The sequence below is a fragment of the Oreochromis aureus genome, linkage group 14 (genome assembly GCF_013358895.1).
Source record: "Oreochromis aureus strain Israel breed Guangdong linkage group 14, ZZ_aureus, whole genome shotgun sequence".
Lineage (NCBI taxonomy): Eukaryota > Metazoa > Chordata > Actinopteri > Cichliformes > Cichlidae > Oreochromis > Oreochromis aureus.
This window is the reverse complement of record NC_052955.1, coordinates 40,511,794-40,527,773: the sequence shown is the minus strand read 5'-3', so window position 1 is coordinate 40,527,773 and position 15,980 is coordinate 40,511,794.

The following is a 15,980-nucleotide window of genomic DNA, read 5'->3' as shown; positions in this document are numbered from 1 at the left end:
TCCTGGTGAGTCCTCTTCCTTTTCAGCTACTTCCCCCGGACTGTGTGTTCTTCAGTTCACCGAGACCCTCGGGAAGAGGTGGAGGCGTAGCCTATGTTTTTAAAAACAAACTTAAAGTTAGGCAACTACCCTCCCCTACCTATTCTAGTTTTGAGGTTCAATTATTGGAGCTTGCTGGACCCCCAACGATTCTATGTGCTGTGATTTATCGACCACCCAAATATAATAGGTCTTTTATTTGTGAATTTGCTGACTTCTTAGGTTCATTTTTATTAAGTTATGACCAAGCTCTTATTACTGGAGATTTTAACATACATATTTGTTGTGCTGATGACCCCCTAGCCAAGGATTTCCTTGCCCTAATTGACTCTTTTAACCTTACACAGTGGGTCAGGGAACCAACTCATCTTCAAGGCCATACCTTGGATTTGGTCCTCTCATATGCTTTGGATAATTGTACTATGGACATCGATAATGCTGGTATTTCTGACCATTTTTTGGTCATGTTTGATGTTGAGCTACGTGCTATTGAATTAAATTCTAAAGGCTGTCATCGCCCTGTTCGTATCATTAACTCTGAGACTGTGGCTGACTTCATTACGGCCTTTTTAAACTCTGCCTTTTTTGATCCAGATTGTACGGATACTAACCGTTTCACGCCTCCTTTGGTTGATGATTTTGCCAACGCTATGTTATCCACCTGTTGTTCCATCTTAGATACTGTGGCCCCTATAAAGATGAAACGTCCTAGAACTTCTCATCAACCATGGCTAAATGACACTATATGAGCCTTACGTCATGTCTGCCGTCAATCTGAAAGGAAGTGGAAAAAAGACAGGCTTAAGATATCCTATGACATAGGAGCCGCTTTCTATACCAGAACTCTGTAAATGCAGCTAAAGCAGCTTTCCTATCAGATATTATTGAGACTAATAGCCACAACCCCCGAATGTTATTCAAATTTTTTAATTCAGTGATAAATTTTCCAATTTTTTCCAAGTTTTTCCAATTTCATTGTACTACTGTACTATGTATGACTGTGCAATGACAATAAAGAATTATCTATCTATCTCTTATCTATCTTAAAATCCCTGTCCTGGATCTTCGAGCTCGGCCTCCCAGGCTCTCTGTGAGCAATTTCTTAATCATTTTACTGGAAAAGTTTTATTACTGAAGGCTTCACACTCTCACTCTCTTGTGTTGAATCCTGTTCCGGTTTTAGGATGCTTGTCCACCTTTTCTCACTTTGAGCTGTTATCACTCCCCACTCTTAAGGGAATAGTTGAAAAATTGAGAAACTCAAATGCTGTGCATGATATCCTTCCATCCCGTATTATCAAGGAAGGTTTTGAGGAAATTGGGCCTTGCATCTTAGTTTTAATGAATTTATCATTGTTTGTGGGCTGTGTCCCGACTGCTTTTAAACAAGCAGTAGTGCACCCTGTTTTGAAAAAAAGTAATTTCGATCACAAAGACCCTGCAAATTACAGGCCAATCTCGAAACTTCCGTTTTTATCAAAAATTTTAGAGAAAGCCGTCTTTCTCCAAATACAGGCCTACTTAGTTGCAAATAATATTACTGACAAATACCAGTCTGGCTTTAAGCCACACCATAGTACTGAAACGGCCCTGCTAGGAGTCTATAATGATCTTCTTGTATTTGCTGACTCTGGTCGCCCTGCTGTTTTAGTTTTATTGGATCTGTCTTCAGCCTTTGACATGGTTGATCACAATATTCTCTTGAGGAGGCTAGAGCATGTTGTAGGCATCAAGGGTTCTGCCCTTAACTGGTTTAATTCTTACCTTACAGATAGATCCTTCTCTGTTGTGATAGGAGGATACTCTTCCTCTGTTGCCCCTCTCTGCTGTGGTGTGCCCCAGGGATCTGTCTTGGGCCCTTTATTATTCTCTTTGTATATGCTACCCTTGGGCTCCATATTTGAAAAATACAATATTTCCTATCACTTTTACGCTGATGACATTCAAATCTATTGTCAACTGACTGATGATTTGTCAGCATCACTGCACTCCCTGTACGATTGCCTGAGAGAGGTTAAAGATTGGCTGTCAGATAATTCCCTCATTTTAAATGAGAAAAAAACTGAAGTTATGGTGTTCGACAGCCATATTCCTCGAGACCAGCTTGTTGCCCTGCTGGGGCCCCTAGCTAACTCTCTCTCTGATTCTATACGTGATCTGGGTGTCTATTTGGATAGCTCCTTTAAGCTCGATAAGCAAGTGTCATCTGTAGTTAAATCTGTTTGTTTTTTTTCAACTGCGCCAGATTTCTAAAGCTAAGCATTATATACCACACAGGGACCTGGAAAAACTTATCCACGCTTTTGTGACCTCCAGGTTAGATTATTGCAATTCTCTCTACTGTGGTCTCCAAGCCTTCTCTCTTCGAATGCTGCAACTTGTTCAGAATGCTGCGGCTCGCCTTCTTACTGGAGCTAGAAAATTTGATCCTATTACTCTGGCTCTTGTTGATCTACACTGGTTACCTATTAAATATCGCATTGAGTTTAAAATCTTGCTACTCACTTTTAAAATCCTGAATAACATTGCGCCCAGCTACCTCACTGACCTTCTCAATCTGTACACTCCTTGTTGTGCATTAAGATCATCAGGTCAGTTACTCCTGGCCCAACCTAAGTTTAGACTGAAGACCAGAGGTGATCGTGCCTTTGCTTCAGCTGCACCCAACCTTTGGAAAAGTCTCCCTGCTTCTATTCGTGCCTTGGACTCTATCCAATCCTTTAAATCAAGATTGAAAGCATATCTATTTGACTTGGCTTTCTTGACCAGTTAATACCCGTTTAAACTTTTATTAAATGTATTATTTTGTTATTAATTTTACTGAGGTTTTTGTCTTCTTAGTGGATTTTTTATTCGAGATCTGACCTTCCCTCTTTATTGAGGTTGATGCCTATTTTATTTAATTCTGGTCTATTAGTGCCTCTATTCTGTCTGTGTTAGTGCCTGATCTGTACCCTGTCATTGACTTATGTTGATTCTCCATATTACTGTGAAGCACTTTGGTGTGCCTTCAGGTTTTTAAATGTGCTATATAAATAAAACTGTATTGTATTGTATTGTATGAATGAGTTGAAGGGAAGTTATGAACTGTTTCTGAGAGACAAATAACACCAGGATCCTTTTCTATGTTGCTGACAGCTGGTAACTGTGCAGGGGCGGGTCTAGGAAAGTTTTGCCAGGGGGCCAGGTAGGGCATTAACAGGGAGAGGGGGGCACAAAGAAATACTTTTCTTTCATATTCTCATTTGAAATGTCTAGCTTTTATTAAATAATTATCTGAATCTTACAACCAAAGTTTTTATCTGATGTAAAATGTATAGAAATCATACATATACCAACAAGACAGTGTACATCACTGTCACAACAGCGTTTGTTTTCATTCAAAGGCTTTATGGCTTTAATACCTGGTGGGCCGGTCTCTGGTCAAAATGCCCGGGCTGATTTTTTGTCCCAGTCCAGCCCTGGGCACGACACGCAGTGAATTAATCTGAGAAGGTGCATTAAAAAAATAAATGGCCGGGCCAGCGGTGCACATCGCAAATTAGCTCGCATAGACACATTAGTTGTGCCACTTCTTAATGACGGTATCTTAGCTAACAACCCCAACTACCAGATTCAACTTGTAATTTGCTAAAAATAACTTAGCCTACCGGTGAGAGGGACGTTGCTAGCTGGCAGTTTTTTCAAGCAATGTTGACATTTCCACATTCTGACACTTCACATGCTTCAGGAGCTGCCCGCTCAGCGCAGCATCACCACCACGGAAATACACAGATACATCTGTAGACTCGAGACAGAAATCACAATGCGTTTTCGGGACTTTCAGGTGTATGGACCAGTGTTTTCTTTTCTGATCAAACCAGAAAGCTTTAATGAGCAGCTGGGTTTGTCTCGCATTAACTGGCTGAGTTAATGCCAGTTAATGCAACATCGAAATGCAGCTGATTGAACTGAAAGGCTCGACTCTGTGGGGGTCAAAGTTTGCAGAACTACGAACGCAGCTGGAATCCACAGCTGTGCGTGTGTGACAGGTTGAAGGACTACTGTTGAAGGACTACTGTATATAAAACTGTTCACTTAATACTAATTCATATCAGTCGATATAAGGACAAAAATAATGTAAATATGGTAAGAAAATGGTTAAGAGTTTATTATTTTTCATGTTATATTAATGGCTTTCATGTTACTTAAGAGAACTGCAATCTATACATCAGTGATCGGCTAGTAAGCCTTTTCTGGGATCGATTAGTAGTGTCTCTATTCTCCATTAGGGGGCTTTCGCGCGTTCTCCTCACTGCAATAAACGCTGCATGAGAGACGCAAGTCAAAATCACTCTCGTGATTCTTTTCCCCCTGTTTTCAGGTAAAAGTGTTTAAAGGTTGATATATTTCCAATGTGTAAACTGTTAAGATATTTAAGAGGTAATCCTTCATTGTTTTGTAAGCTTTAGAAGCATTGTGTTACAGTTTTGTGCACATATACGTGGCGGCTTTGAGCCTCGGTTTTGCACTGTGTAATGGCCAGTAAGATAACGGCAGGAGCTAAAAACGCCGCCATTGTCAGCCATTTTGTCAGGAAACCTGCTCCAATATATGTATAGTAAGCACTTTAGTATTTCGGTTTATTATTTAGTGTTTTCTTCCACCATGTGAAATTTAGCAGTACAGAATGTAAAACGTTCATTTTCACTGCAATAAACGCTGCATGAGAGACGCAAGTCAAAATCACTCTCGTGATTCTTTTCCCCCTGTTTTCAGGGGTGTAACATTTGGAGGCACCGCTGGGATAGCTGCTTAGATGTCCGGTGTCCACAATCTGCACATCGTAGTCCAAGCCAGCTAAATCCCCCCCCCATACAACCCAGGAAGACTGCAGTGAGGAAAGTGTTGCTGTCGAGGCGAGCTGGTAGCTGTGTTTTAGCGGATGTTTCCTGAGGCCAGCCAGAGATCATCAGGGGCTGCAAAAACGACTCAGCTCGGCGTCACCTGTACATGCAAAATTCTTCCTGCCTACTGCCACAATGTCTTCGGTGGAAGAGCTGCGAGAAGAGGTTGTGCGTGAAATGCACACTCTGTCCAAAGATCAACTAGTGTCAATCTGCGAGTTCCTTGGCATTGCAGAGAAAATAGATGTTAGCAGAAAAACACGACTGTCACTGCTAACACACATCCAAATACACATTGAAAGAGAAGGTATAACAGTACTTGAGGATGAAGGAATGTCAGAACTGTTGTTGCTTAATGATAAGATTGCTGAAGTAATGAAAGAGACAATTGTTGAGACTGAACCAAATGCAAATGAAGGGGATTATTCAGGGCACAGAGATCAACTAAACACTGCAACCTCACTGGTAACAGAGACAGCTAATGCAGTTAACACAGCGGTTAGTTCTCACTCCCAAGCTAATCGCTCTGTCCCTAACTCATCTGTGTCAAGTGCCCCCCAACGAACAAGCCCTTACTGGCAGAGAGACTTCAAAATATCAGGCCAGATTGGCGAACCAGGTCAAAAAGACAAACTGACATTTTTCCAGTCTTGCTCACCAGATCGAAAATGGACTGAGCAGAGGCTACTCAGAGCTTGACATTGTAGATGCTGTCATCAGAGCTATCTTGCCGGGTCTACAACTACGTAGCTATTTGGAGGGAAAAGCTCAACTCACCCTTCCGACTCTACGCCGCATCCTGCGCTCCCATTTCCAGGAGAAGAGCGCCACCGAACTCTATAAACAACTTGCCTCTGAGGTACAGACCCCGAAAGAGACTGCTCAAAGCTTCCTGATGAGAGTTTTAGATCTAAAGCAGAAAGTCCTATTTGCTTCCCAAGAATCAGAGTCAGGACTCAAATACGACCCAGCTTTAGTCCAGCGTATGTGTTTACACACCATACTCACAGGCTTCCAGAGTGACAGTGTCAGGATAGATATGCAGCCACTCCTGTTAGACTCTAAGACACCTGATGAACTGCTGTTAGAGAGGTTAAATATGGCTTGTGCCAATGAGGCAGAAAGGAAAAACAAGAAAAGATGTTTAGCATCACAGACTGCTACAAGTGTTAGTGCAGTGCAGTCAGATGATGTGTCGCCTGCTAAGAACCCTGTGAAAGAAGTTAAAGCTAAGATACCACCCGAGCTTTTAACTGAGTTAGCGGAGCTTAAGACAGGTGTAGCCTCCTGAAAGGTCTCAGTGCAGAGATAGCTCAGATTAAAGAGACTCTCTACAACAGCCTGTGCCTGGTCCTCAGTCCTATGCCCCACCACCAGTTATGCAGTATGATAGGGACCAGCAGCAACAGCAGTATTATAGCTTCCAGGACCCCGTCAAAGACCACCACCCCCTCAGTATCCTGTACAGCACTACACAGGTAGTCCAGCCCGCCGTGAGAGGAGGTGCCACATTTGCCAGCAGAATCGAGTCAGCGAACGCTGCACACACTGCTACCTCTGTGGGAGTAAAGAACACTTTCAGGCTGGATGTAGAAGCAGAGGTATGAGATCATATAAAGAGAAACATTTAAACCAGCAATGGTTACCACCGAGGGACGAGTGTTAACCATGCCCATCATCCACAAGTCCCAACATTGCTCCAACTGTAAACAACAAAAGTCAGGCATGAGACGGTGTTCAGCATGTAAAAACGCACTTTATTGTTCAAAAGCATGCCAGAAACGACACTGGAGACAACATAAGAGACAATGCACTGGTTTAAAGACTAACAAAAGACAATGAAACTGTTCAGGTACCACTGCCGCCAGCTCATGTAAACACCGTCACAAAGTCACATCTCTGGTGGGCAGGCAATGTCTGGTTGAGTGTCTCCTGGACGGCCAGAGGCTTCAAGCTCTATGGGATTCAGGCTCACAGGTGTCGATCATCGATGAGAAATGGAAAAAGGACTATTTGCCACACACAGAGCTGAGAGATGTAGCCGATATTATGGACACATCTGAACTCACCCTGACCGCAGCAAATGGGACCAACATGCCCTATCTTGGGTGGGTTGAAACAACCTTCCAACTTGTTTCCAGAACTGAACGAACGGAGAAATTGACCATCCCCATGTTGGTAATGAAAGGTTTTCAGCTCACATGCCCTATTATAGGTTACAATGTCATTGAATACATTGTGAATAAGACTGACCAAGCTAAACTGTACAGCACAGTGAGGAAAGCATTTCCCAGCCTCAAAAGACACAAGGTGAAAGCTTTTATACAGGCTGTTAGTGCAGATACGGTTGACGAGTACAAAGTGATGACGAAGAAAGACTGTATTACTGTACCTAAACAAAGCCACATGCATGTTGAGGGTCGTATAGCAGCAGGGCCATTTAAACAGGACATGGTCATGATATTTGAGCCAGACTTAAACCCTCAGTGGCCAGACAACCTTGAGTTTTTTGACACTTTGGTTAAAGTTAAGAAGGGTACTTTACCAGTCATAACACTAGGTGTCTCTAACCCCACTGACCATGAAATTGTCATTCCAGGCCGTACGTTAGTTGGCTCGGTTCAGACTATTACAGCTGTTTTACCTGCCCAGATGTTTGAAAAAGCCACATCTGTAGCTACTGTTAACCAGACAAACACACAAGCCCAGTGTAGCTCTAGTGAAGAGTGGGACCCACCTGTAGATCTTAGCCACCTGGGTGAAGAGCAGAGAGTATTAGCGAAACAGATGCTCAGAGAGGAATGCCATTCTTTCTCCAAAACAGACAATGATATAGGCTGTATTGAAAAACTGAAAATGACCATCTCACTCAAAGACAACGAACCAGTCAAACGCACATACCTGTCTGTGCCACGGCCGCTCTACCAAGAGATGAAAAGTTACCTGCATGATTTAATAGCACAAGGCTGGGTCAGAAAGTCAGACTCGTCATACTCCTCACCAGTCGTTTGTGTTAGAAAAAAAGATGGTACTTTAAGACTGTGCATAGACTACAGAGACCTGAATCGGAAAACCCATCCTGACCGCCAGCCCATCCCACGCGTTCAGGACATTATGGACAGTTTGGGTGGAAATTCCTGGTTTTCGCTTTTAGATCAGGGGAAAGCGTACCACCAGGAGTTCATGTCAGAAGAAAGTCGTCCACTCACTGCTTTTGTGACCCCCTGGGGATTATATGAGTGGATTCGCATCCCCTTTGGACTCATGAATGCCCCGGCAGCATTTCAGCGCTGTATGGAAGAGTGCCTGGATGGGCTGCGCGACAACATCTGCATCCCCTATCTGGATGACACATTAGTTTACAGCAAAACGTTCAAAGATCACTTGGAGGACGTGAGAAAAGTGCTCCAGAGATTGAGAGGTTTTGGCATAAAGCTTAAGCCAAGTAAGTGTGACATGTTTAAGTCTGAGGTGCGCTATTTGGGCAGAATAGTGTCTGCAGAGGGCAGTAAAGTGGATCCTGCAGACTTTGAAGCAGTCAAAGCACTCAAAGGTATAAAACCACAAAATGTTGGTCAGCTCAGAAAAATGTTAGGCCTTCTCTCCTACTACAGACAATACATAAAAGACTTCTCCAGAAAAGCAGGTTGTTTGTATGAACTGTTAAAAGCTGACAAAACCACAGAGGACTCAGACACCACAAAAGGGCCAAAGGCAAGACCAAAGAGAGCCAGTCAAGTTGTGCCCTCCTCAAAACAAATCATGTGGACTGACCAGCATCAAAGTGCACTTGAGGAACTAATAGACTGTTTGCTCCACCCACCAGTGCTGGGATTCCCAGATTTCACACAGCCGTTCATCGTACACACAGACGCCTCACACAAGGGGTTAGGTGCCGTGTTATACCAGAGACAAGATGGTAAGCTGCGAGTTATTGCTTATGGCTCCCGTACTCTAACAGCAGCTGAAAAAAACTACCACTTCCATGCAGGAAAACTAGAATTTTTAGCATTGAAGTGGGCTATCACTGACAAGTTCAGAGACTATTTGTACTATGCCCCGACATTTACTGTCTATAGCGATAACAACCCGCTAACGTACATTTTGTCAACAGCCAAACTGAATGCCACCACGTCAAGATGGGTCGCTGAGCTCGCTGATTTTCACTTCACCATTAAGTACAAACCAGGGAAGGAAAACAGTGACGCAGATGCTTTATCAAGAATGCCACTTGATGTAGAAACCTTAATGAGAGACTGTTCTGAGGAAGTGCCACCGGACACTATCTCAGCTGCTATCCAGGCCATTGAGGTACAGAAAGACACACCTGCCACATGGACACTGTCAGCTGCAGCAATGTCAGTCACAGCAGAAGGTGAGCCAGCAGAAGCAACATTTACACCCATACCAAAAGAACAGCTTAATGAAGCGCAAAAGTCTGATCCTGTTATAAGCCCTGTATTACAGTGTAAACAGACAGATTCAAAACCACTGCCCAAAGAGCTGAGAAAATTTGACCCTAAGACAAAATGCTTGTTCAGAGAGTGGGGCAAGTTGAGGCTAGATAACAATGGCATCTTGTACAGACTCACTTCTGCCCGGAAACAGCTAGTCCTGCCAGATCAGTTCAAAAAGACTGTACTTGAAGAGCTGCACAATAATATGGGCCATCAAGGTGTTGACCGCACAGTGTCTTTGATACGTGAACGCTTCTTTTGGCCACACATGCAGGCAGACATCGAGCATTATGTGACCAACATTTGTTCCTGTGTAAAGCAGAAAAAGCCCAGCCATGAAACAAGAGCTCCTTTAACAAACATTGTAACTACGCAGCCCTTTGAGCTGGTATGTATAGACTTTCTCCATCTTGAAAAATGCAAAGGTGGTTATGAATATATTCTAGTGATAACTGACCACTTCACACGTTTTGCGCAAGCCTATGCCACCACCTCAAAGTCAGGCAAAACTGCTGCAAACCTGATATTCAATGACTATGCCCTAAAGTTTGGCTTCCCCTGTCGCATTCACCATGACCAAGGAGGTGAATTTGAAAATCAGCTATTCAGTCAGCTAAAGAAACTGTGTGGCATGGCGGTTCTAGGACAACACCCTATCACCCAATGGGGAGCGGTCAAGTTGAGCGTATGAACAGGACATTGTTGCAAATGCTTAGAACGCTAACTGAAACACAAAAGTCAAACTGGAAGGAATCTATCAATAAGCTAATGTATGCATATAACTGCACACGTTGTGAAGTCACTGGCTACTCCCCATTTTACCTACTGTTTGGACGGTCACCCAGGCTACCAGTAGATATGCTCTTTGGACTGTACTCAGAAACAGATTTTAGTGATCACAGAGACTATGTTGAAAAATGGAGAAAGGGCATGGAACAAGCATACTCTATAGCAAATGAGACTGCAAAGAAAGCTGCTGAAAAGAGCAAAAGACACTACGACACAAAAGTAAGGAGTTCTGTGTTACAACCTGGCGAGAGAGTTCTGGTCAAAAACCTGACACCTAGAGGAGGCCCAGGGAAACTGAGAGACTATTGGGAGGACACTATTCACGCAGTAGTCAGACAAATGGGGCCTGACCTCCCTATCTATGAGGTAAGACCGGAGAGAGGCAGAGGGCGCTCTAGAGTGCTTCACAGAAACTTGCTTATGTCATGTGACCACTTACCTTTTGAAAAAGTGCCTGAAAAAGATAATCGTACAAGACATGGACAGAAAAAGACTGATAAACCCGTCGCTGTTGTGCCAGATTCTGGTGATGAGGGCAGTGTTGATGAATACCGCTGTCATTACGCACCACCTCAACCTGTGTCACAGACATCAGAACAAGAAGTTTTCACAGCAACCTCTCAGCCCGCAGCTTCAGCCCCTGCTCTTGCACCAACACCAGAGCCTCTTGCTGGAGACCATCTGGAGGCGCCTGACCCAGCTGTCGTGGAGACAACTTGTGAGGAGGCAGAGCCCTGTGCAGGTGACATACCTGCCCCTCCTTCACCTGTTGTACTCGAGAGACTTGAGGAGGAGACACCTCAGCGGCCACAGCGAGAGAGACACCCGCCGAGACGGATGACGTATGACCAACTGGGCACCCCATCCTGCTACAGTGTTCAGCCAGCACCGCAATTGCTTCCTGTGTACCCGGGCCTGGTCCCATGGTTTCCAGCTGTGCAGTCATACTGCACCCAGCCCATTGGTTTGTATGGACTCTAGCAAATGTAAGTTGACACTTTTTAATGGATGACTTGAAAACTGTACTTACAGACTGTCATCAAGAAAAAGACATTAACTTTTCCCCATCTGTGGATTATAACCATAGACAATAGACTTTGTGAAGACTCACATATGGACTGGTTATAGACTTTGTCTTCAGTCACCAGTGATGGACTGTGGTGAAACTGTTGTTAAACCCACAGAATTGAGGACATTGGTTCACTCTACTGTTGATGTCCTGACTACAAGAGAATATAGACTGAAAAGCAATTTGTTGGTATAATGTCGGGACGACATTTTTTGAGTGGGGGAGAGTGTGACAGGTTGAAGGACTACTGAGTGTGACAGGTTGAAGGACTACTGTTGAAGGACTACTGTATATAAAACTGTTCACTTAATACTAATTCATATCAGTCGATATAAGGACAAAAATAATGTAAATATGGCAAGAAAATGGTTAAGAGTTTATTATTTTTCATGTTATATTAATGGCTTTCATGTTACTTAAGAGAACTGCAATCTATACATCAGTGATCGGCTAGTAAGCCTTTTCTGGGATCGATTAGTAGTGTCTCTATTCTCCATTAGGGGGCTTTCGCGCGTTCTCCTCACTGCAATAAACGCTGCATGAGAGACGCAAGTCAAAATCACTCTCGTGATTCTTTTCCCCCTGTTTTCAGGGGTGTAACACGTGTTCATGGAGCTTGCATTTTCACCTGCTGGACATCACTGCCTGACAAGGTTAACTGTCTTCAGAACATTGCAGAGGCCTTATTGACAGTATTTGGTCCTACATATCTGTGTGAGCAGATTTTCTCTCACATGAAGAGTGTCCTCAGTGCAAAAGTGCAAAAGTTTTCAAGCAAAATGTGTCTTAACTCTGACCTAGAAGTCAATCTACATCTTATCTGTCTCTGCAAGCCGTTTTGCATTGACCTTTGACTGCACTCTGTCACCTTTCACAATAGATCATCTCTTTATGAGCACATTTTGCATTATGTATAAGAAAATGATTATAACCGCTTATTCTAATAAAAAGAGATCAAAGAGAAAACAAACATTTTCGATCAGTTAAGCTTAAGCATAAAAGCAATTACTTATGCGCAACTTTTACCATATTTTTACCTTTTACCTAAATTATCAAACACCCAGAAAGTCATAAAATGATCATAAAACCCCTTATTTCAAATTAAACCTGGAATACCCCCTTCTGACACATCTTCATGTGTCACACAAACTAAAAATGCTTCACCACATCTAGGAAATTAAAAGAAAAAGGTTAATCATATAATTTCTCAGAACACCTCAGCAATTCTCCTCTCGAGTATATTTGCTCTGGGCCTACAAACCTGTGTTTAAGGAATAAAATCAGTTCACTTATCATGTTAAGTCTTTTCAACTCCTGGCTCCACCCAGAGCCTGCATCCACCGAAGTACCTAGAAACAAAACCTGTGTGTTAACATGAAGTTCACATTTGAAACTCAGTTTTCCCCGCTGTCCTTCCCGCACTGTGATCCAATCTGTGGTATAAGAAACAAAACTTAAAACAGAATAGTTATCAGTCATGTGCTTCATACAAAATTTGCGTGTGTTTTAGTTTCACGTTGATCCTCTGAGTGTCATGGTGCTTCTTTTAATTTGACTTTATCAGAGTTAACCAAAATGTGTTTTCTCTCTTTACTTTGCTCTTGTTTTCCTGCAGTACCGCGTCCTATCAAATGCCCCTACCGCCTGTGCTATTTTTTAATAATTTACTATTTTAAAGCGAAAAACCTCAGTCACTTGGACCAGTGTCTGTTATTCCATAACTTTGTTTTTAATGTGTTTGGTTTTGGCTATTTTCCTCTATAAAATTTCATTGACTTCTACAGTGGCCTGCTATTGTTAATAGTAACATCAGTGATATCAAAATTTTCTCCCCTTTAACATTTGGCATTTTCCCAACAATATAATGTGACACAGTCAAAACAGAATTTTCTTAAAACAAACATCAGCAACCCAAAATTAGCCGCCCAAGGATTAAGTCTGCAGCTCCACACTCTCATGTGAAACTACACTCTTCCCCTCTGGTCTCTCTTAGCCTCCTGCTCCTGCAAAAAACAAAACCAAGCAAAGCATCTACCCTTTTCTTACCGACCTGGTGAATTCTTTGTCAACATTTACTAATCCTAACCTTGGTCCAGTCTTTGTCTCAGTGTCAAGTCAGTCAACACTTCGGTCCCCATCGTCAGTCCATCCCAGTCCAGTCACATACATTCATGCACACGCATTCACACGAGATATTCCTGATACTGGAGACTCACACGCAGCCTATTCCAGTCTCCATCACCAGCAAAATAATTTTAAAAGAAAAACAATTGTTTATGATTTTGGACTGGATTGACTCGCTGCAATCCTTTTGGACAGGGACTCAAACACTCATCGATTCCCACAGGTGGCCTTTTCCTCAGCCCATTGTAATCTGGAAAAGCTCACCTTATATTTGCTCTCCCGAAAATGTTTTACAGCGCTGTTAATTCAATCTTGCAGGCCTGCTTAGAACAAAAATGAGAAAAAAGAGAGCTGATTATTAGCTCATCAAAGCACAAAACATCGTCACCATAAGGGTGACACCTGACAGGATTTCTCTAAGTGCACTGTTACAAAAATAATGGGCCCAGTTATAGACATGACCATGATTAGTAAAACTCCCTCTATTTAAGTAAAAAACAACCCAAACCTAACTGACAAAATTAACCCATCACTAAAACAACAACCCAAAAATATCATAATCACAGAAAAGTTTTGCTTGCTAATCTAACAATATGTTGTGGGAATTAGAACTTTCCGGGCCATAAAAGTTTTGCCCGACTCTTGGCTTAACTAATACTTACATGGTCTGGAATCAGACTTAAAAATCACTCTGTTCATCTTCCCCACATCATATTTCAGTGGTTGCCCTCAGGTGCTTCAGCATCCTGACATTCTGAGGTCAACTGACATAGTTTCACCTGCTAAATACACAGAAAATCTTGTTAAAAGCCGCACAGTTTGCCCAACAGTAATATTGCCCATTAAGCACTTTCTAAATGGTAAATGGTAAATGGCCTGTATTTGTATAGCGCTTTTACTAGCCCCGCCTAAGGACCCCAAAGCGCTTTACATACCCAGTCATCCACCCATTCACACACTGGTGGAGGCAAGCTACAGTTGTAGCCACAGCTGCCCTGGGGCAGACTGGTAAACACTTTACAACAATGTATCATCACTAAATTATAAATTTCTTCTCCAGATCTGCACTACTGCACTTAGTCACAGACTTTATTTAATTATCCTGTGGCTGCTATCATATATATTTTACCAAGCAATTCTTCTCACACAGTCACAGATATGTTTCTTTCAGTGCAAACTTCACTCATGCATTCAGACAGGAAACTTGAGTTTTTCTTTTTTTCTTCTTTTCCTGTCCCAACTCATTCAACTAATTTGCATATTGAGTCGTATCTCAAGACGTTGCCCTGACAAGAGAAATGCATATTTAAAACATTACCACATAATTATTTTCCTTTTTTTCTACAGTAGTCACTTCTTTTGCTCAATCAGCTCAAAACCACTTCCAATTCACTATTTTAAAACTACTTCAAGCTTTTAATCACTGGTTTGTCTTTTTCCTTTTCACAAAAGTCACTCTATTGTCATGCAACTCCCCGAGTTATTCCTCAACTTCAGGCTTTAAGTGTGTTAAATCTACACCATTTAGCATTCATTTCATGTATTCACATTCTTGAGTGTAAGCGGGTCTTCATTGCATGTATGTATTTGTATTCTTATTAATATTGAGTGTACGCTGATCTTCATTGTCTCCATGTGTTTTCCTAATCAGATTAATTCCTGGTTCTTTCCGGTGAGCTCTGAATTCAAACTGTCTCGCCCCTGATTCTCTCCAAAAATAATTTCACATGTGAAATTTTGTATATATATGTGTTTTCTATTTTTCTATTCATTTATGTATTATTAGTTTATTTATTTATTTATCTCTCCCTCTCTTTTTTTCTTTTTACCTTTCTGTTGCGATGCTCTGGACATTTCTCAACCCCACAAGTTCAGCCTTAATTTTCGACCCAATTTTCCTATACTCTCACTTTAACACGTCCAGCCTTCACCTCTCACCGGTCCTCGCCCCCTCTTCTCACAGCTTCCTGTGTGGCCTCCCAAATCAAACACAGGCCCAAATCAGCCGTTTCTTCTTCTCTGTTCATTCTCTCTTCATCTTTTCAGTCTTTTCTTGGCGGTTAACTCCCAGCATGGCAAATAAGAGCTCAGACAGTCCAATCCAGTGCTTTCACACAGTCATGTCACTGGTACACTTTCCAGCTTGTAATTCAGAGCGCATCATTTTGCCGCTGTACTCATGTTGCAGGTTGAGCCAAGTCCATGGGCACCTGTATTAACACACTAAGACATTTATTTAATATCATTTTCATTACTATTTCTTAGCACATTCATTCTCTAATTCCTCTGTTTTCATTTTGAAATGTCTCTCACAAGCTCACAAGCTATACTCAGACTTGCTGCTTCACTTCCTGCCAGCCACACACACCCACAGCCACACACACACTCTTCACTTCACTGGATTTTCATCCGTTTCTACAGCCTAATCAAGCTCTTATTTTATGTTCACACTCTATATACCCTCTGTAACTGTACTAATTTTAATATAAAAAGAATGCACCCTCGTGGTGGTGCTGGACCCGGGGTCCAGCACCAATTATTAAATTTCGTTCTTTTGAATTCTTTTAGCGAGAGAGAAAGACTTCCGACTCAGAGTGGTCAAGCTCAAAAAATGAT